An 8,248-nucleotide genomic window follows, 5' to 3' on the forward strand; every position below is an offset into this window, starting at 1 on the left:
CATTGCGGGCCTGGACAAACCCATAGAGAGTTTTGGAAACAATCTGTATGTTTTAAACAAAGAAACTAACTGTACTCATATCAGAAACATTGGAAGGCAGTAATTCTTTCAGTTAATGTTAAACTGCTAGTGTATATAAAATAAATTTTTAACAATATGACACAAAAGTGCAAGCATTGTTGACAAGAAACACTTCTATCATCTTCAAGCGTAGATCTTTGAAATCAGAATGGTTTCTCTAGACTTAAGTGGCTAAATTTGAACAGAATTACAGTGGTACCTCAGGATATGAAATTAATCCGTTCCGAAACTGAGATCGTATCATGAAAATGTCGTAAGGTGGATCATCTTTTCCCATACGATTACATGTAAAACCAAATAATTCGTTCCAACGCGAAAAACATACTCAAATTAAAGCCAAGTAATACATTAAAAAAATAACTGTAGTAAGAAAAACAAATGAAAAATGCGAACTAATGTAACGTCATATGATGAGTTTTTGTTCGTATCGTGGAGCAAAAATATGTTCGAATTTCATGTCGTATCCTGAAAATTTCGTATGCTGGGGCGTTCGTAACCTGAGGTACCACTGTATATTCAAATGTAAAATAATTTGAAATTTAAATTCAAACAAGCAGTGGTTGTGTTTGAAAAATATAGAAACATGAAAATTAGATACAAAATATTCACAGAAACTAAACATAATCAAATAAAAATTAGCCATAGCAACAGTTTAAAGTTAAACCAAATGAACTTCTTATAATAGGTATGGTTTTAATATACAGAACACCATAAAGGATTTAATGGAGTAATTGATGGATGTTCTGAATGCCCAGGGTTGGACTGTTAATACATGGGTGTGATGTTAATTAATAATTATTTTCATATGAACAATAACTTCTCATTTCTACATTGTTGGAGGAGCTGTGTGTCAGCAGCCCAAATAAATGTCAAATGTGATGTCAAAACCAGTTTAGATAATTCTGTGGTCTGGTTACTCAGCCTTCCATCTTTCTTATGTTCATTGAGATGTCATTTTAAGATTCTGGCTTTAGTGCCAATGTAATGTGTAACAACAACCATTTGCCCATGTTTAGAACAGAGCCTCGTCTTTGCTTCTGGGTATTTCGTAAGTAATTATTATACAGCAACCACTTCCTTTCAGCCTGCCTTGTACAAAAACACGGCAAATTCTGCTTTAGTATATAGAATATATTATACATTTCCTTCCCTAACAGACATCAACAGAATTGGAATAGGTTGCTACTGCTGTTGCTGATGCTATCATGCTAAATTTAATTTCTTAACCATCAGATTTTATGTGCTCTGTTTCCAATTTTATGGGTGATAAAAAGCTAAGGGATGTTATCAGTCGTTCTATCCCATACCTAGATGAGCTTTCACTAGTACATTCAAAGCTATTCAATTCCTATAATATAACTATCCAATTACACCGAACTCATTTTCTTTGGATTACTCAGTAATGATAGGGACCCAATGACCGGAAGAAATTGGGTATCTCTCAAAAACACCCAAACAAATGTTATCGTATACCTTTGTGTGATATATTTAAAATAAATTTTTAACAGTTTTAAGTTAACATTGAGAGATAGAGTAATTCTTTCAATTCAGTTTTAAAATATTTGTGTGCAAAGAATTTTGTATGATTTTTTATATCGCACGAAAACATGCAATAAGTGACGACAAACTGACCTTTTGTGTTTCCTGCAGTGACAGCATTGTAAACGAAAATGCAAATGTTTTTGGCCAGGTTCGGAGGCTAGCATTAGGTTTTTATAGAAAACATTCTTCTTTTCTAGACAAACTTTTGGAATTTGGAACATTTGTTAAAAACAAATATAAACAAAAACTACACGCTTTTGTTTATTTCTCAACATAATCGGCATAAATGTTGAGACATTTATCCTGGCACGACACTACTTTAAACGTCCCTTCGCAGTACTATTGTTTGTCGAGTTGCTCGAAGTAGTCTAGAGTGATGTCGTCCAATTCCTCCTGATCTGCAAAGCATTTCCGCAACAAAAATTTCTTTAAAGGTCCAAATAAATGAAAATTCGACAGGGGGGGCTAAATTTGGACTATATGGAAGATGTTGCAGGACCTCCCAATTCTGCTACACCAACTACAGTTTGGTCTGACTTGACATGTGGTATATAGTTCCTCAGATTTTCATTTATTTGGACCTTTAAAGAAATTTTTGGCAGGGAAACACTTTGTGGATCGGGAGAAATTAGAAGACACCATTCTGGACTACTTCGAGCAACTCGACAAGCAATGCTACCGCAAAGGGACGTTTAAAGTAATGTCGCACTGGGATAAATGTCTCGACGTTCACAGCAACTATGTTGAGAAATAAACAAAAGTATGAAGTTTTTGTGGAATGTATTAAATATTTTCTTTGATTATAAATGTCAGTGTAATTTTGGCCTGTACTTTTAATATTGGATTCCCCATGTATATAGATTACTTTTGTTAGAAGAATTTAAAATAAGCAAGAATGTGCTAAAATAAACAAATTACTTTAATTCTTTATAGAATTAGCATGAGCATGCAGTATGCATATAGCTAACTAAAATGTTAAAAGATAATAGAGTCAATCTCTGTAAAACAAGTCATATTTATATATTTATGAAGCATTCAATAGTACTAATCGTGGCACTCGGTCTGCCATCGTGCAACCCCAGCCTGGTATATATACATAAACATCTCTCAAGCCTGATAAATTTGTATTATGCCAAACAACTACTGGATATAAATTGTTCAATAATTAAATAAATAAATCATTCCATGGTTTATGTCTTATACAATAGGACTCATCATTTGCAGTTTTGGGTTTACACTAACTTATTAGCAACAAGCACTTATTTATTGCGACATCATCACAATGCTGGGCTGCAATTTTTAATTTAATTTAAAATATATGCTCTCCACCTCAAATTAGTAGTGGCTTACATCATACTTTTCCTTTAACAATAGAGTCATGCCAATCGTTATCTAACCTTTCGAGGGAGAATTTTTGAATTGAAATAATGACTTTCGGTTTGCATCGGAAGTTCATCTATAGTTAATTGAGGCCTCTTATCCCCAAGGCTTCCATATCTGGTCTCATCTTTCATCTAACTCCATTCCCAAGATTAAAGAAGTCACAGAATTTATAGGTCTACAATTTTTTCGAATTGTGGCCCGATAAAAAAAAATTCTTAACCGTACACTAAATTTGCACCTCTTTTAAAGGTTCGTGAAGTCTCAGAGCATCTCACTCATTCTTGTTATGGGAAAGTATTACTGTCTCATTTCTTTCTTTGGATCTCTTGTCAGACCTTTGTCTGGAATTCTCACTTGTAAAACATGTCATGTCGGTACTTCTGTTAGTTTTATTTAGGCTAATTATTTATTAAACATGGCTCCAAAATTCAAGGATAGTGATGCTGGTAGCTCATAAGCCTAAGAAAAGCTGTGAAGTGACTATTTTAGAAAAAAAATTTGCTTCTGAAAATTTTTCAAATTTGTTTTTGATTTACAATATCACGATATTTATTGTTAAGCACTACCTTGCACTGAGCTCAATAATTTTTATTAAAATTATTAATCTTAGCATAGCTTGCATCACAAATAAAAGAAATATTAATTATATGGAATGGAATATTTTATTGAATTTGTATGTTAAAGTTAGCTGTTCAGTTATCTATTTTATAAAATATTTCAGATAATTATCAAGTTTATATTTTCTATCTGGGTCATCTGTGTCGCTGATGGCATGCTTAGACTTAACAAAAGTAGATAGGCTACCACAAAAAACACAGAAGCCCAAGATCATTATGAAGGAGCTGACATATCAGTATGACAGTTCCTACTTGCATGTCATTGCAAACCAGTGATACACATGACAATGCTCGATAAAAATAAGGTAAGGCTGAATAAGAACAAGTATTAAATTTTATTCTTCTTTACCTTACAGCTATTCATGTAGCTTAGTATTTGAGTTTGATGTGTCTATACCCTGTTTCATTCAGTTTGTGACTTTTTTTGCTCCGTTTACTTTTAAACTTGTATAGGGATAGCATTCATTAAGTGGTACATGCCAGCCCTTGTGGTTACATCCCCGTAAATGCAGTATTAAATGTCGTCATGGTTGTAAACTCAAGCTGCCAATTTAACTATAAGATATTCACAAAATTTTTATATATTACCTAAACCTTATTCTTAAATTATCAATAACTTTGTACCTTCTATTGTTTTGTAATTCAATAGACGAACCTTATCTTTCCTGAGAGAAGGCCTTTGTAATATAGTTCTGTTTTATACTTGTAGTAAACTATCATTATTACGTTAAATGACCTTATGATAAAGAAACTTATCAAATTTATTCATACCAAGTTATATGATCATATGACAGCTAATACATTAAATGTATGTTATTTTGCAAATATTTCCTTTATTGTAGATCCTTGTTTATAAACTAAAAGTTTTGTAGTAGATTAAATTATTAAGTATGGTTATGAAATGTTAGTGATAATACGTATATATTTCAATCATTCCATAATGTATTTTCTTAATCTAAATTTTAAAACATAATGAATAAAATACACAAAAATAAAACTGCTTATAAAAAATTACTATAATCAAGCATTCAATATATATACACACAGTAAAACCTCAAAAGTTGGACACATCTCTAGCCTGAAAACCCTGTTAACTTGGATACTTTTCCCTTGCACTGAATGAATGTATAGACATTACAATGTATTCCTACCTCCCTAATCTCGGATACCTCTTACTACTGCTGTTATATCTTTGCACCTCTCTATGTTAGACACCTATGGTAGTGACTCCAAATGATACTTAAGTGACAGTTACAGCATACTTGCTTGGGGCTAATAGATGGCACATGGTGATTTTTATTGTAAAGGGAGGCAAATGGAAGAAAAAGGGATTTAAGAATAAGATCATGGCAACCATGTTCAAACACAGAAAGTTGCATCATGGAAGGTATGCAGGCTATTACAGTACAAGATCACTTAACCTTTAAAATCCAAAAATCTGATACGAATTTCTAACTCCTCATCAATATGAGTATTCCAGTGATGATTCAGAGTATTCTCAAAAATATTATAAAAACAGGAAGTGATGATTTTGCATCAAATGATGCATTAGATAATATGGAACGAGTAATAGTGGAAGAGAAAGCACCAAACCATCACTCTGTTCTCGTACATATTATAACATTTGAAGATTATTCAAGTGCATATTGTCAACTCGATGTTGTGAAGAAGGTGTCTGAGATTAGGATAGAAGTATAAAAGGAAATGAGAAAGTTCAGACTGACACATCTTTATCAATCTTGTGAGAGAATTCTGTGGCAAAAAATAAATACAATGTGTTTACTTTACAAATGAATATCTAAGTACATCTGTATTGATTGCAGAATCAAAGCAGACTGTTTTTCCATATGTTAATTCCATCTTAAATAATGTACTCAATTTCATCATATCAGTATGTTTCTATAGAAAATTATATTGGCATAATTAATATTATGTGGACAAGACATTACAATTCATACCTTGCAAGCTGGTTTATCAATACTTTATTGAACTATGTAGCATGTACCAGTACATTGTTATATTAACATGCATTTTCGGTTATTGAATTTTGTGATGAAAAAGCATCAGATTTTAATGCAGTAAATGTGGTATGCATGTAGGTGTGTAATGTTTACTGGAATACTCACCTCTCTAACCTGGACACCCCAGTATCTTGGATACTTTAGATCCACACCACAGGTGTCCAACTCAATGAAGTTTTACTGTATTTATATATATGACTTTGATTAAAAATATATGTAAATTGAGAATAATAGTCATTCATTTAGTTTTTTGTTTGGAAAATTGTACTAAAGTGTTATATCAGCAACCTGTTAGTGCTGTTTTACCAACTTATCATGATGACTTCAGTATATTATAACACTTTTCTTTTATTCTTTCCTTTAACAAAATTGCAAAATAATGAGTCCAAAATGCATTTTCTTAAAGGTACTGTACATGGTAGGCACTTTTGGCACCTACCACATTTACCACAGATTAAAAGTTTCCAGCCTGTATTTTAGATATTATAGGTATAAAACAATGATGTTATTTTTTAATATAGTCTTCTTGCAGTTCAACGTACCTATTACATCTTGGAATTAGCTTAAAAAAATAGTTTGCAGTTTTGTCTTTAAAATGCTCATAAACTGTCTCCTGAAACTCTTCACCTTTTCAAAGGTCTTTTTCGAGTTTTGGAAACAGATAGTAATCACTAGGAGCCAGGTCCAAGCTATAGTGTGGGTGGTCAAGCTCTTCAAACCCAAACTCCTTTACTACAGCCTTGTGCTGCTACATGCAAACGTGATGAAAATTAATGCAACAAGTATAGCTAAAATGAATGTTTCCAAGTGACTTATGCAAACTGGTGGAAAAAACTGTTTTATTAGTCCACATACCAAAGTCATCATGATAAGTTTGGAAAAACAGCACTAACAGGTTGTTGAAATAACACTTTAGAGATTAATAGTATTAATGTTTTACATTCTGAGGATTAATTTAGTCCTAGAATAGCTATTATCTATAATTACCATTATATAATGATTACAAAATAGTTTATTTTGTAATGAGCAGTTATAATTAATAATACTGCAGCTTTAATACAGGTGGTTAAGCAAGCCGATAACATAGCTCACTTCAAATAATTGCTTGTTCTTATTTATTGTAACATCATCACACTACCAGGCTGCATTTTTAATATATGCTCTCTACCTCAAATTAGTAATGGATTACCCCTGTACATCATACCTTTCCTGATAACAAAAGTGTCATGCCAGTGATCTATGTAACTATGTTCTATGGGAAAAATTGTTGAATTAAAATAGTGAGACTTCCAGTCTATATCAGAAGTTCATATATAGTTAATTGATGCCTCCTGCCCCTAAGCTTTCCATATATATCTGGTCTCGCCTTTCATCTATCTAACACCATTATCGAGATAAAGGAAGAACAGATAGACAGCAACAGTGGAAATTTATAGGTCTAGAATTTTTTTCAAATTGCACCCAATGAAACAGACTATGTCATTAGCTTACTTAGTCAGCTGTATTAAAGCCACTTTACCAGACAACATGTCCAATGTTTCAATTCTAATGAGTAAGATACACACTTCACATTTTAATGTTTTTCTAATTTTGATTGTGCATCTTATAATAGAAGAAATATATTATCTGAAAAATATTAACAGTATTTAGACTTTGAAATCATTGAAACCTGTCTTAAAATAATATAATGCGCATCTTCCTTTGCTTTCTCTGCTCTGCATTTATATTTAAAGTAATGGAGATTCAAGACAAGTTGTTTTTACAGTTCAAGCAGTAAGAAAAGAATAATTAAAAAATTATATATCATAAACTTGATTTTTCTATTGACAGATATTGTGTTTGACTATTAATATATGATAATAATAGACTGATTTAAGATGGATGATGAGTAATTGGTTTTATCAATAAACTAAAACACTACGGAAGGTATGCAGGCTATTACAGTACAAGATCACTTAACCTTTAAAATCCAAAAATCTGATACGAATTTCTAACTCCTCATCAATATGAGTATTCCAGTGATGATTCAGAGTATTCTCAAAAATATTATAAAAACAGGAAGTGATGATTTTGCATCAAATGATGCATTAGATAATATGGAACGAGTAATAGTGGAAGAGAAAGCACCAAACCATCACTCTGTTCTCGTACATATTATAACATTTGAAGATTATTCAAGTGCATATTGTCAACTCGATGTTGTGAAGAAGGTGTCTGAGATTAGGATAGANATAGAAACATTACATTTATGAATTTTAAATATTATTAAAAATAACAAAACAAATCGAGTTTGAATATTTACATTTCAAATATAGTTTTACTTTCGTTTAACGTATCTTATGTAACTATTATTTTAATGTACTGCATTTTCATGCGTATAACGCACAGATTATTTGTGTTTAAAAAGCAATTTAAATGCAATAGGACGGGATATACAGATTTTAAATTACACTGCAAACTTGCAATTACGGAGCAACGATCATTCCCGTAGGCATGGAATCTACAGTGGGATGGGTTGCGCAAAGGCTTTTTTTTGTTTTCCTAGCAATTTCTTGCAGGATACATGCCGCTGAAGGTTATACACATGAAATTCAATAATGATAC

The sequence above is a fragment of the Centruroides sculpturatus genome, unplaced genomic scaffold (genome assembly GCF_000671375.1).
Source record: "Centruroides sculpturatus isolate CEXI.00-Female unplaced genomic scaffold, Cexi_2.0 scaffold2223, whole genome shotgun sequence".
Lineage (NCBI taxonomy): Eukaryota > Metazoa > Arthropoda > Arachnida > Scorpiones > Buthidae > Centruroides > Centruroides sculpturatus.